Source organism: Chelonia mydas, chromosome 2 (assembly GCF_015237465.2).
Source record: "Chelonia mydas isolate rCheMyd1 chromosome 2, rCheMyd1.pri.v2, whole genome shotgun sequence".
NCBI lineage: Eukaryota > Metazoa > Chordata > Testudines > Cheloniidae > Chelonia > Chelonia mydas.
The window spans coordinates 108,835,102-108,848,460 of record NC_057850.1 but is presented as its reverse complement, the minus strand read 5'-3'; the positions used below and the strand labels follow the sequence as shown (position 1 = coordinate 108,848,460).

Below are 13,359 nucleotides of genomic sequence, written 5' to 3'. Positions count from 1 at the left end.
TCTAGAAATACCATATGGTTATAGGATTCTACTATACATACAATGTTGCCGCACATATTTTACCAGGACAGTAATGATCAGCAAATTGTGGTGATACCTCACAAGGCAAACTGTGTATAAGATTTATCATAGTCGGTATGAAACAGGTGAATATGGGGGTACAGACTATCACACCCACCCAAGAGCCCAAACTCCTTCAGCCTACCATCTGTCTCCTGAACCTTGGCTGTAGAGGACTCACAAATAGAACTGTACAGAGAGAGGAGTTGCCTCAAATCATCTCTCCCTTTCTCTCTACCCACAACATCAACACCACCTGAAGAACAAAGGAAGCAGCATTGGACTGGGGGAAGAGATCCTGAAAGATCAGCCAGTAAAATTGATGAGACGTGTGGTGAGAGAGACCTTTGACTTGAATTCACTTAGTTTTGTTAAGTTAGGCATTAGTTGCATTTTACTTTTGTTTTCTTGTAACCAATTCTGACTTTTATGCTTTATTTCTTGTAATCACTTAAAATCTATCTTTCTGTGTATGATGGTCATTAAAATGTACTTCTTACTGCCATGCAGTGTTTGACAGCTACACTTAGAAAGGACAATACCACAATACACTCAAATAGTGCAAATCAGTAAAAGCTGCTTTTTAAATGACAAATACTAAATGCCAGGGGGAAGGTTACAAAGGTGCTCACTAGCATCTTAAAGTGTATTCCAGGCAGTTCTTTCTCCTTCTGTCTCTCTCAACAAAGGGTGATTTTAAACTGTAGAGCACAGATGTGCATGGCTGATATATAATTCTGTCCACATCTTAAGCAAGTGTCTCAGAGATGCTGAACCATTAATCTCATCAACAACAGGTACTCAAATGGAATTAGAAAAGAATGCATCAGCAAAAAAAATAGCAAAAACTAAGAATGGTTAGCAGAAATGTTAGTAAAATGGAGACCTCCTGCAGTGAAAGAATACTGTACTATTGCTACTTAATTATCTGAGCTCCTGGAACAAATGCAAAAGGTGTCTGTTTATCGATATATTCCTAATGCACCCACCACTGTAGTATGCAAGGGCCAATGTCAGGCACATTCATGCACAGTTATTTGATGCAATTCTGAACCACTCTGGCTACTGAAACTTTCCTCTTTCTTAAGGAAAAAAATGTACAAGATTACACAAGCGAAACCCATTGGGTTTATTTGCCAATTCCGTACAGAACTTTTCATACAAGTCCCATACCTAATTAACTGCCTTTTATCACTGGCTCTCATCCTTTCGAAATGACAGATTTATGTTAAGTCAAAGCTTAGATGATATTTGTTGTACAGTATTTTACTTACCACCTCCGCTTTAAAGTATTTTCCAAAGCCCCCTTTTTTTTTTAATTAAATGAACCATTGCTTAATGCTGTAAGTATTCAGTCAACATCAATTATTATGCCTGGCACAATGTGGTTCAGTGTACTGGTGCCAGGCACTCATTGATCATTGCTTGTATGTGCCAGTTTTAAGAAAGCCTTTTAATAAGCTCAAAACATATTTCCGGGACTGGTCTCACATCATCTCTAGTGGAATAATCAGGCTTGTATGAGGCTGTGGAGAGAAAAAAAAACAATTTTATTCAAGGCATTCCAGCTCAGACATTGAATCAAAACAGTTCCTAACTTGGCCTCATTAAAGAAGTTTCAGATGGAATGTCAAGATCACAAAACAGCATTTCAAGGGCTATTTATGGACTTTCCCCCCCAGCTTGAATTGCCTTTATTAGATTACTTGACACCACCTATAGGACAGAAAGTATCTTAGCCACTTCTGGAGACCAGGCAGCCAAGTTTATTGGGATTTCCTGGTGTCCCGGACTTCATTTAAGTCAATAATCCTTCCATCTTTGCTGAGTTTTCATCATTCATCTGTTCCTCCACAGGTGAAGTATATTCCCATCCTACCAGTTCAGTTCCTGTATCTATCCTGAATCCCAGCTATAGTTGGCATTCTTGTCTTAGGTTCGGACAACCTTCCAGTCCAAATACTCTCATACTTCCAGAACCTCTGGTATCTAAACAATTGTTGACACAGAACTTCAAAAGTGCTGTGGGAGCAGTGGGTTAGGCACAAAGGAATCTGTGGAACATCACTCTTCAACCTGGAGGACATAGATGCCAGAGGTCCTCCTGGGTGGGCAGATGAACAGGGACACAGGATCAAGTCAAAATTGGGGCAATAACAGGAGAAAGAAGAGAATTCCAACTGGATAGCAGGGATGGCTGGCATCTGAAGATGCTTCAAGGAAGGCAAGATCACAGGATGAACAGCAGGACCCATTGAACCCAGGCAATGTAATGAAATATCCAAATCACAAGACCTGGTAGTAACAGGGGACTTTAACTACCAAGACATCTGTTGGAAGAATAATATGTCAAAACACAAAATGTCCAATCAATTCTTAGAATGTATTGAAAACAATTGTTTGTATCAGAAGGGGAAGGAAGTAATCAGAGAGAGACAGCCATTTTAGACTTAATTCTCACTAACAGGGAGGAATTGGTTGCGAATCTGAAAGTGGAAGGCAATTTTGGTGAAAGTGATCATGAAATGATAGATTCTATCATTCGAAAGAGAGAAAGAAGGAAAGAAGTGAAAGCAGCAGAATAAGGACAATGGGCTTAAAAAGAGCAGACTTTAACAAACTGAGAGAACTGGTAGGCAAGGTCCTGTGGGAAGAAAATCAAAGGGAAAAAGGAAACAGAAGAGTGGGTAGTTTCTCAAAGTGATGCTATTAAAGGTGGAACAGGAAACTATCCCAAAGTGAAGGAAAGATAGGAAGAATAGGAAGAATAGTAAGAGACAATAGGACTCCATCAGGTGGTCTTCAATGACCTGAAAATCAAAAAGGAATCCTACAAAAATTGGAAATAGAGACAAATTGCTAAGGATGAGCACAAAAGAACAGCACAAGCATCTAGGGACAAAATCAGAAACGCTAAGGCACAAAACAAGTTACACCTAGCAAGGGACATAAAAGGCAATTAGAGGAGGTTCTTTAAATATATTACAAGCAAGAGAAAAATGATGAAAAGTGTAGGTTCACTGTTTAGCGGGAAAGGAGAGCTAACAACAGACTATGTCAAGAAAACTGACATGTTTAATGCCTATTTTGCTTCAGTCTTCACTAAAAAGGTAAATTGTGACCAGACTTAATATTAATAACAAAGAGGAAGGAACACAAGCTAAAACAGGAAAAGAACAGGTTGAAGAATATTTAGATAAGTTAGATGTATTCAGGTTGGAGGGGCTTGATGGAATTCCCTAGGGTACTTACAGAACAAGCTGAAGCAATCTTGGAAGCATTAGCTATTACCTTTGAGAACTCATGGAGGATGGGTGAGGTTCCAAAGGACTGGAGAAGGGCAAATATGGTACCTATCTTTAAAAAGGGGAACAGAGAGAACCCAGGGCATTATAGACCACTGAGCCTACCTTCGCTACCTGGAAAGATACTGCAACAAATTAACAAACAACCAATTTGTAAGCACCTAGAGGATGATAGAGTATAAAGCATAGCCAGCATGGATTTATCAAGAACAAATCATACCAAACCAACCTAATTTCCTTTTCTGATAGGATTACTGGCCTAAGGGATAGGGGAGAAGCTGTATAGGTGATATATCTTGCTTTTAACAAGGCTTTTGATACAACCCAACATGACATTCTCATAAGCAAACTAGGCATAGGCACCGGCTTCTAATGGCATGGGTGGGTGCTTGACCCCTGCTCCCCTTGGCCCCACCCCAATTCCACCCCTGCCCCGCCCGCATTTCAACCCCTTCCCCAAAGTCCCCGCCCCAACTCCACCCCCTCCCTGCCCCTATTGGACTCCTTCCCCAAATCCCTGCCCCACCTCTTTCACGTCTCCTCCCCTGAGCGTGCCACGTTCCCGCCTCTCCCTGCTCCCTCCTGGAGCTTGCTACAGCTGTTTGGCAGTGGCAAGCGCTAGGAGGTAGGCAGAGGAGCTGGGATGCAGTACACTCAGGGGAGGAGGTGGAGGAGGAGGTGGGGGGGGGTGAGGAGGGGAGCTTGGCTGCCAGTGGGTGCAGAGCACCCACTAATTTTTCCCTGTGGGTGCTCCAGCCCTGGAGCATCCACGGAGTTGGCGCCTATGAAACTAGGGAAATGTGATCCAGACGAATTTACTATAAGGTGGATGCGAAACTGTTTGAAAGACCATACTCCAAGAGTAGTTATCAATGGCTCACTGTCAAACTGGGAGGAAGTATCTAGTGAGGCCCCACAGGGGGTCAGTTCTGCCTCCAATACTATTCAATATTTTCATTAATGACTTGGATAACGGAATGGAGATGTATGCTTAAAAAATTTACAGATGACACCATGCTGCAAGGGGTTGCAAGCACTCTGGAGGGCAGGATTAGAATTCAAAACAACCTTGACAAATTGGAGAAATGATCTGAAATCAACAAGATGAAATTCAATAAAGACAATTGCAAAGGTCTTCACGGGAGGGAGGGGATTAAATGAACTACTACAAACCGTGGAATAACTGGTAGGCAGTAGTACTACTGTAAAGGCCCTGAGGATTATAGGGGATCACAAAACTGAAGTAGCTAAAAATGTGATACAGTTGTGAAAAAAGGCTAATCTCATTCTGAGGTGTATTAACAGGAGTGTTGTATGTAAGATAAAGTAGGTAATTGTCCCGTTCTGCCTGGCATTGGTGAGGCCTCAGCTGGAGTACTGTGTCCAGTTCTGGGCACCACACTTTAAAAAAATATGTGGACAAATTGGAGTGAGTCCAGAGGAGAGCAACAAAAATGACAAAAGGTTCAGGAAAATCTGAGCTTATGAGGAAAAGATTTTTAAAAATTGGGCATGTGTAGATTTGAGAAAAGACGACCAAGGGGAGATCCTGATAGTCTTCAAATATGTTAAGGGCTGTTATAAACAGGACAATGATCAATTGTTCTCCATGTCCACTGAAGGTAGGACAAGAAGTAACGGGCTTAATTTGCAGCAAGGGAGATTTGGGTTAGATATTAGGAACAATCTTTTAACCATAAGGATAGTTAAGCATTGAACTATGCTTCCAAGGGAGATTGTGGAATCTCTGTCATTGGAGATTTTAAAGAACAGGTTACACAAACACCTGTCAGGGATTGTCTGAGGTATACTTGGTCCTGCCTTAACACAGGGGGCTGGATTTGATGACCTCTTGAGATCCCTTCCAGACTCACATTTCTATAAGTCTATGATTTTTTACAACAACCTTGAAACTTCAGTTAGTAGTTGTCACAGCCTATTGGCTCCTTGGAGTGGATTTTTAAAATCAGTGTAATTATTTGATTACATTAATGGCGCATGAACTAAAATGTGGAGAGCCTGTTAAACATGAAAAAAAATCATTAAAGTAGAAAAAAAAGACCTCAGTAGAACAGTATGGTCAATTCACTAGACTTATAAGCTGATTTTTTTTAAAAAAGGCTTCAGTTTCCAAATACATCTCTAAAAGTAACCCTGCCTGACCTGAAACATGAAAGGTCTTGGTATCCTGGACTTATTTATAGAGACCCTAGGTTTTTCCATTACAAAAATGCAAACTGTATGCAAAAATATTTTTGCAGAATTTTGAGTGCCCCCCTAGGGTCGTAAATAAAATGTATTTTCTTGCCTCGTCTTCAGCATTCAGTAGACTTCAAGAGCAAACATTTTCACCCTAGAATCTGCACTATGCCCTATAATAGAGATTACATCTTGGTTCCCATGGGAACATTAATTTGATCTGTGGCAAAGAGACACTCTCCAATGCAATTTTGGTTGGGATAATTCAAATTTAAATTAATAGCATACTCCTCAGCCTTCCATTCTTTATAGAAGACATACACGACTTGAAGGCATTCTTCTGTTTATCTAGCCTTACTGTGACTGGGTTGTGATATATTCATTTTACAGGCTTTTCTACAGACCAATCTCTACAGCTTTTGAGCACCACACAAACACTGAAGTTATCCTACATCACTCCTATAAGATAGGGAAGTAGTAGTATCCCCATTTTAAAGATAGGGAACTGACACACCAAGGAATTAGGTAAGTTGCCTAAGGTCAAACAGGACATCTGTGTCAGATCAGGGAAATGAACCCAGAGCTCCTAAGTCACACTCCAATGCCTCAGTTATGAGACCTTCCAGCCATTCATGCTACACACAGTTACACACATATGCCTCAACATTGAAGGCACTGAGGTTCAATACATTTGATTGAGGACAGAATAGGACCATCTGAATCTGGATTAAGTAACAGACCAACTTCCCCAGAAATAATCTTCCTTTTTAATCAGAAGATACCTCTTGAAGAAGGTGTTTGAAGGTTGGAAACAGTCCATTATTTTCCCTTCACACCTGTAACAAACCCAGTCTTCCTAACTGACTTCAGTTGGTAGGATCGGGACCTAAATGGGAGTTCTTTCATAGGAGTAAACTTTCCCTTTCTGCTCCCATCAAAACTCTTGTGTTACCATTACAAATGAAAGAACTGGTCTGGAATAAATAAGGTTCATTTTAAACTAAATGGATGAGCCTGGACCTTCTTTGTGTTTCAAAAAAGTTTGCTTAGAATTTTTGTTTGTTTACATTTTTCCTGAGCTTTCTGGTTTTGCCTCAGATGAAAAGTGGGAAGTTCCAAATATCTCCCAGGGGAGCCTCTTCTTGTGCAACTTCCAGTCTAAAGAGCTTCTGAATTTTTGGATGCTTGCTTGACAGACTTTCCAACTGATTGGGATTTCTGCATTACTATTAACCACCCTGTAGTCTCTCTTTCTTTGCCCTGGGGAGCTGCACAGCAGCTAAGCATGGTAACATAAGTGTGTTATCTGCTGGAATCAAAAGATAAATTAGATCCTGTAATAATCTGCCTTTTACCTTTAATGAAGGGTGACTCTTTCCTTTGATGTGAAACACAGGAAGTGCCCTGAGCACAAGTGTTTACTAGGATTGCCATAAAAGACTCACTCCCTCTCCCTGCCCCCTTTTAAAGTCTTTCACTTCAAGGGGAAGAAGTCTGTGAAGTGAAAAAAGTTAATTGACCTTAATGCCTCCTGTCAGACTATGCGCATCTGCCTCCCTGGATAAAACAAAATAAAAATTAACCTGGAAAATACAAATGTTCCTCTGTAGCCTTTGTTTTATTTATTAATCTCAGAGGAAAGGAAAAGGCTATAGGAAGGGATCTGAGGGCATTTCTCGTGCTTAAATGATTTCACTTTAAACACAAGCACATGGGAAACTTACTTTCTTCTCACCCTATATTTTTCCCTTCTGTTCAGATACTTATACCAATTCTGCCAACTGGAGGTAAGGGCTAATGGTTCTAGTGAGAACTGGTCAGAACACCTGGAGATACTGTGCAAGCCTAAAGACTACTTTAACATACTGATACAACCAAATTCCAAATTCAAGACGTACTTCCTGAAGGTCATTTGGCCTGCATATTGACCTATCTTAACAGTTATTCCATAGCGAAGGACTTAAACTCCAAAAACAAATCTGGAAGGTAAGTCTTTGGAAGGTGCTCAGCCACTCTGGTGATGGGTGTCATTGCACAAACCTGGATAGATTAGATTAGATAGGATTTGGATTATGTCCCCGCCCTACCAACCCATGTAACTGTGAGACCAAAACCCCTGCAGATTGGATCTATCATTCCACTTCAGACCTAACGCTCACCTCCAAACTTTTGAGAAGCTCTAATTTGGATTTAAACCCAAACTTCTTGAGCTGACTCAGAACGCAAACTTCCTCACCAGACTTGAACGGTCAGATCTTAATCTGAACTCGCTGAGGCAAATCCTTAGCTGGTTTAAACTGCCATAACTCACATACATCAGTTGAGGCACTGCCCCTGTGACTTATGCCCATAACTGGGAGTTGGAGGAATCCCATTTGTACCTCTCTGACTGGCACAGATACTTTCTGCTTCTCCTTCCAGAGCCCTAAAACCCCTTTATTCCCTATATCAGAGGCTTCCCCAAGATTTCCCTAAAGGGAAGGTTAGGATGGTCCAGTGGTTAGGGCACTACCTTGGGACTCTAGAGACTTGGTTTCAGTTCCTTGCTCCACTACAGGCTTCCTGTGTGAACTTGAACAAATCACTCAATTTCTCTACCCCTCAGTTTCCCTCTCTGTAGAATAGCAATTATAGCATTTCCCTACCTCACAGGATGCTGTAAGGATAAATATTACAAGGCACATGGACATTATGGTGGTGGAGGCATATAAGTTACATAGTGAGTTGAAGAGGAGAATGGGTAGTAAAGTCAAGGGAACTCTTTATTTACATAAAAAGAACAGGAGGACTTGTGGCACCTTAGAGACTAACCAATTTATTAGAGCATAAGCTTTCGTGGGCTACACGAAAGCTTATGCTCTAATAAATTTGTTAGTCTCTAAGGTGCCACAAGTCCTCCTGTTCTTTTTGCGGATACAGACTAACACGGCTGCTACTCTGAAACCTTTCTTTATTTACCTAAAAGTTCTGGGCAAATGACCCGGATTTGGTCTTCAGTAACATTTTCATGCTCATATTTAGTACTCTAATAGTAACTGACAAATTCAAAAATAGTGAAATTATCCTATGCTTATTCATTAATTTTTAAAACATTTCTAAATCTTCTAATTTTGTTGTTGTCTTATTTACCAATAAGAGAATGAAGCACACAATAGATGCAGTGCATGTTTTTGGTTATTATTAGACATGATGGTCTACACATTATTGAACATAACTAGTTATTTTGGGGCGCAACTTGAGCTGATCACCTCTGACAATCAAGCCCCATTAAGGTGTCTCACGTTGGGGGTCCCAAAATCACTGGTCCCCATATAGTAATTTAGGCTTTTACATGAGCCACACTATGCCATTAACCTTTAACAAAACCATCCTGATAGTTTAATTAGGGCTGTTTTACTGTAACTGTTTTAAAGTTTTATTCCAGTGGATACAAAAAAAGAAAAACAAACAAACTCCTGAAAAATACAGCCACATGCCTAAAGCGGTTTAAATGATTCAAAATGCAAGTGTTATAATTTAGCTGCCATAATCTCTTTTCTCTTCCCTTTCTAATGCACAAAATGTTAAAGCCATTTCCTTATGTTTGAAGATTTTGTCAGCTGAAATTTGTTCTCCTGCATGCAGTAGGTTCTTAATGCTGTAAATAGGATTATGTTGGTGGATGGATGGTTTTATCCTGATTTTTAAAACGCTTAAACCCAAAACTGTTCAAATAATGCTGGTCATTCATGCAGTAATCCGAGACTAAAAGACATTCTGAACTTTTTGTGAAAGTACATTGTAAACAACAGTACAGCCACATGCTTTACTTACATATTCCTATTTCCTTACGATGTAACATTTATTCAGGGCCAGATTCTCCATCCCTTATTCAGAGCCAGACAAATAAATGCTTAGGATGAACCACTTAAACAACAGTAGTCTCCAAAGGGAGAAACTTATTTCATCTGCTGGTTGCTACATTAGAAGGATGCTATATCACCATGTCAGATTGAATGGAAAACAAACGAATGAAAGAAAGATCCAACACTCTACCCAAAGAATTAATACCTGTTCTAATATGATCATGAGTGCAGTGAAAGATGTAAACAGTTTCCAAAACATACCTGAAAACACAAGTAAATTTAGTTCTGATGACAGGTACTAGGAATGACAGCACTGGAAACAAAAGCCTTCCATTTATCCATAGAATAGGTACCATACAGGCAACAGTCAATGTACCTCAAGGAGACCTGGAGGAACTATATGAAGGACCTATCCCCTCCTTAGACTCTCTGCTGAAACTGTCACCTTCTGTGCCATTTAATGCCGGTAGTGGTGGTGATTGGGGAATAGCTGTCCATTGAGAAATGGATGGGTCCCACCAAATTCATTTAACATAAAACACCAAATCATCTTCAGATGGTGACTGTCAACCCAGCTGGATTTGAACTTGTGAGTAGTGAGCGCCAAAGGCCCTGGAAGGAAGAGATTCTCTCTAAATGCTTTCCACATACCAAACTTTTGATCAACCCAGACTGGAAGGGCTTTCATCATGAGCAGGGGTTGCAGCGGGAACGTATGTGGGTATTTTGAGTATGTCCATACTTCCTTTCCAGAAGCAGCAGTATTTCCTTTGGCAGCTGTGAACACTGAGGAAAAGGGTGTAAATTACCTGTCTCCATTTCCCAGAGTTCCTATCTGTTCCCAGCAAGAGAAGGTTTGTAGAAAATACAGTAGATCCCCAAAATGAGTTATGATTCACTAATGGGATGCAATTTTACAAATTGCTACTGCCAATTCAAAATTACTCAGATAGAGTTGGGTTCCTTTGTGAGGAGGAAGGTTTTAGGTGTCAGTTTCCCAGATGAAGTATCAACAGCTGATCCTCCAGGCCAAGACAGAGGAAAGAGAAGAAGAGCAGAAAATGAAACAACAACAAAAAAAACTGGGCTTTTGTCATAAACATACAGCTAAGGGTAGCATAAAATGCCTCCTTTACCTGTAAGCAGTTAAGAAGCTCAAATAACCTGGTTGGCACCTGACCAAAAGGACCAATAAGGGAAGAAGATCCTTTCAAATCTGTGGGGGGAGGTTTTTTGTTTGTGTCTTTTGTTGTTCTCTCCAGGACAGAGAGAGACCAGGGCAGAAAAAAAAAAAACCTCTCCTAAAACCCTACCTGAAATAAGCATCTAGATTACAAAAGTTGTAAGTAAAGCAAGGAAATGCATTAGATTATCTTTTATTTTAGCTTGTGAATTTTCCCTATGCTAAGAGGGAGGTTTATTCCTGTTTTCTGTAACTTTAAAGTTTTGCCTAGAGGGGAATCCTCTGTGTCTTAAATCTTATTACCCTGTAAAATTATCTTCCATCCTGATTTTACAGAGGTGCTTCTTTTACTTTTTCTTTATAATAAAGTTCTGTTTTTAAAAACCTGATTGGTTTTTAGTGTCCTAAAAACCCAAGGGCCTTGTCTGTGCTCATCTTGTTTACCTATTTGGTTGGTATATTATTCTCAAGCCTTCCCAGGAAAGGGCGTGAAGGGGCTTGGGGGGATATTTTGGGGGAAACAGGAACTCCAAGTGGTCCTTTTCATGAATCTTTGTCTAACTCATTTGGTGGTGGCAGCAATCCCGTCCAAGGACAAGGAAGAATTTATGCCTTGGGAAAGCTTTTAACCTGAGCTGGTAGAAATAAGCTTAGGGGGTCTTTCATGCGGGTCTCCACATCGATACCCTAGAGTTCAGAGTGGGGAGGGAACCCTGACAGCTTTAGAAGGCATTGTTCTTGAGGAAGATAAATATATTATGTCACTAGCTGCTGCTACTGACTCCCTTCTCCTATATAATTGTAAGTCAAATACAGCTCGCTCTCTCTGCCTAGTGCTCCTCATATCTGTTATTAGATGAACTATCTTATCAACACATCTTCCCCAGCCAAGGCTTGGAGTTTGGCCATCTGATTCCACATAAGACCGTGCCCTTTAAAGGGCCTGTGACTTGCACTCTCTGGAATAAACCCCAAGCGTCCCTAAGCTGGTGATGTCCAGCAATGGCTTGCTACCGGATACCTGTCTCTTAGGACTTATTTGTTCTTAGGTAAAGGGCTTGTAAAGCAAATAGGCAAGGGCAGAAAAACCCAGGAAAGTTAACTAAACAGGGCAGGCATCACTCTGTCACAGATTTGTCCTGTGCAGAAGAGTGTGGCCATGGTTATGAATAACGAGGAGTCTGGTGGCCGCTTAAAGACTGACAGATTTATTTGGGTATAAGCTTTCATCGGTAAAAAAACCCACCACTTCTTCAGATGCTTGCAACCCTTTCTAGCTTTACTCCTTATATTTGCCATCACTTAATCCTATGGCCCTTTGTTAAATAAACTGGTTTTATTATAAACCGCTTCAGTGTGCTAACTGAAGAGAAGGGGTATTTACCACAGTTAAGCTAACAGGTTGCAGTGCATGTCTCATTAAGCAACCAACTTAACTGCTGTGAATATCTAGTAAGGGGGCTGGACACTGCAGGGAGAGGTTTCTAGGGTGCTTGGAAGTTGAGGTTCACTCTTTGTTAGTTTCAAGGCAAGGTTTGGACTGGCAGAGTCCTGAAGGGTTTGATAGGAAGGCAGACAAGCTGGTGCATCAGGGAGCTGTCATACAGCTTAGCAGTAGTAAAATTTTCCCTTGCTGCAGCTGAGAGGGGTAATGCAGTAACTCACAGTTCTGGGAGCACCTACAGATTGTCACTCTGTGTCCTGCTGATGAACTTCCAGAACAGCAAACCAAAAATTTCCCACATGCCCAGCAAACAATACAGCAGGGAGCAAGTCAGCCTACCATTTCCATCCTGGTCTGTTTCAAGCCCTGCCTCTGTGGTAACTGCTTCCCTTTTCTTAGCACGCCTTATGTCCTCCAGCTGCAGCCAATTTAGAAGTAAAGCTCCTGTTTAATTAATCAGTAAACTCAGTCCACATAGAGTGTCAGTGTTGCCATCTCAAAGCCTCTGTTCTATGCATTTTGTTCTGCCAGTTTGTACTGTCCATCCATGAAGTGTAAACCGAGAGGTTTCCCTGATGCCACATAAAAACCTGGCCCTACTTCTTCTGTTCACCTGCAAAGGAAACTAAATGTGAATAGACAAGTGATCACCTGTGCACAATATTCGGGACTTGTTCAAAGTGTTCTTATGAGATTGTATCCAACAAGAAAATCACCTGAGGTGTTTGTAACCATAGATTGAAGAAGAATACAGTGTAGGGGGTAGGTGAAGCAAGGCTACTCTAACTGAGCCTCCCCACCCCGCAATTGAAGACAGATGGTTTTCTCCTTGTCCCTTATAGACCGTGTAGTATGCTCTTTCTCAGGGATGGTGCATTTCATGTACCTCGGGATGTGCACGGATAGGAAGTTTGCTTAATTATGACACGATCTCTCAGAGAACTGCCTAATGGGCCAAATCCTCCCCAGGAGTAATTACATTTAACTCAGTTCAACACAGACAAATTTTGGCCCAGTGCTCCTAAGCAGATTCTGTTGTCCTACTACTTTTGAAACAAATGGGCCAGAGGCACCTCCCCCAGCGCAGAGGGCAAACATTATACAACCCCTCTCTGTGCACGGAGTAGCAGCTGTGCACAGTGGGGATTCAGCACTACTGCCCTCCTTGGCACCTAGGCAGGGAACCTTCCGGATCTCCATGAGAGACGTTCTGAATCAAATCCCCTACTGAGCAGCTTGACTCTGCCCACGCCAAGCTGACCTCATCCACTTTGTGGGCAGCACCAACCAGTTCTAGGGCCCCTTTGTGGAGTGGCGGTTTGC

General features: G+C 41.3%; 1 long non-coding RNA gene across 1 annotated transcript; it reads right to left on the bottom strand.

The window, feature by feature from the left end:
• Nucleotides 1-1,232: 1,232 nt before the first annotated feature.
• On the bottom strand, nt 1,233-12,391 carry LOC122464271. The gene is made up of 3 exons (XR_006288218.1): nt 12,258-12,391; nt 10,061-10,195; nt 1,233-1,586 (listed from the first exon to the last, which is right to left on the bottom strand). It is a non-coding gene; the product is annotated as an uncharacterized LOC122464271 (long non-coding RNA).
• Between the last annotated feature and the right edge of the window lie 968 nt (nt 12,392-13,359).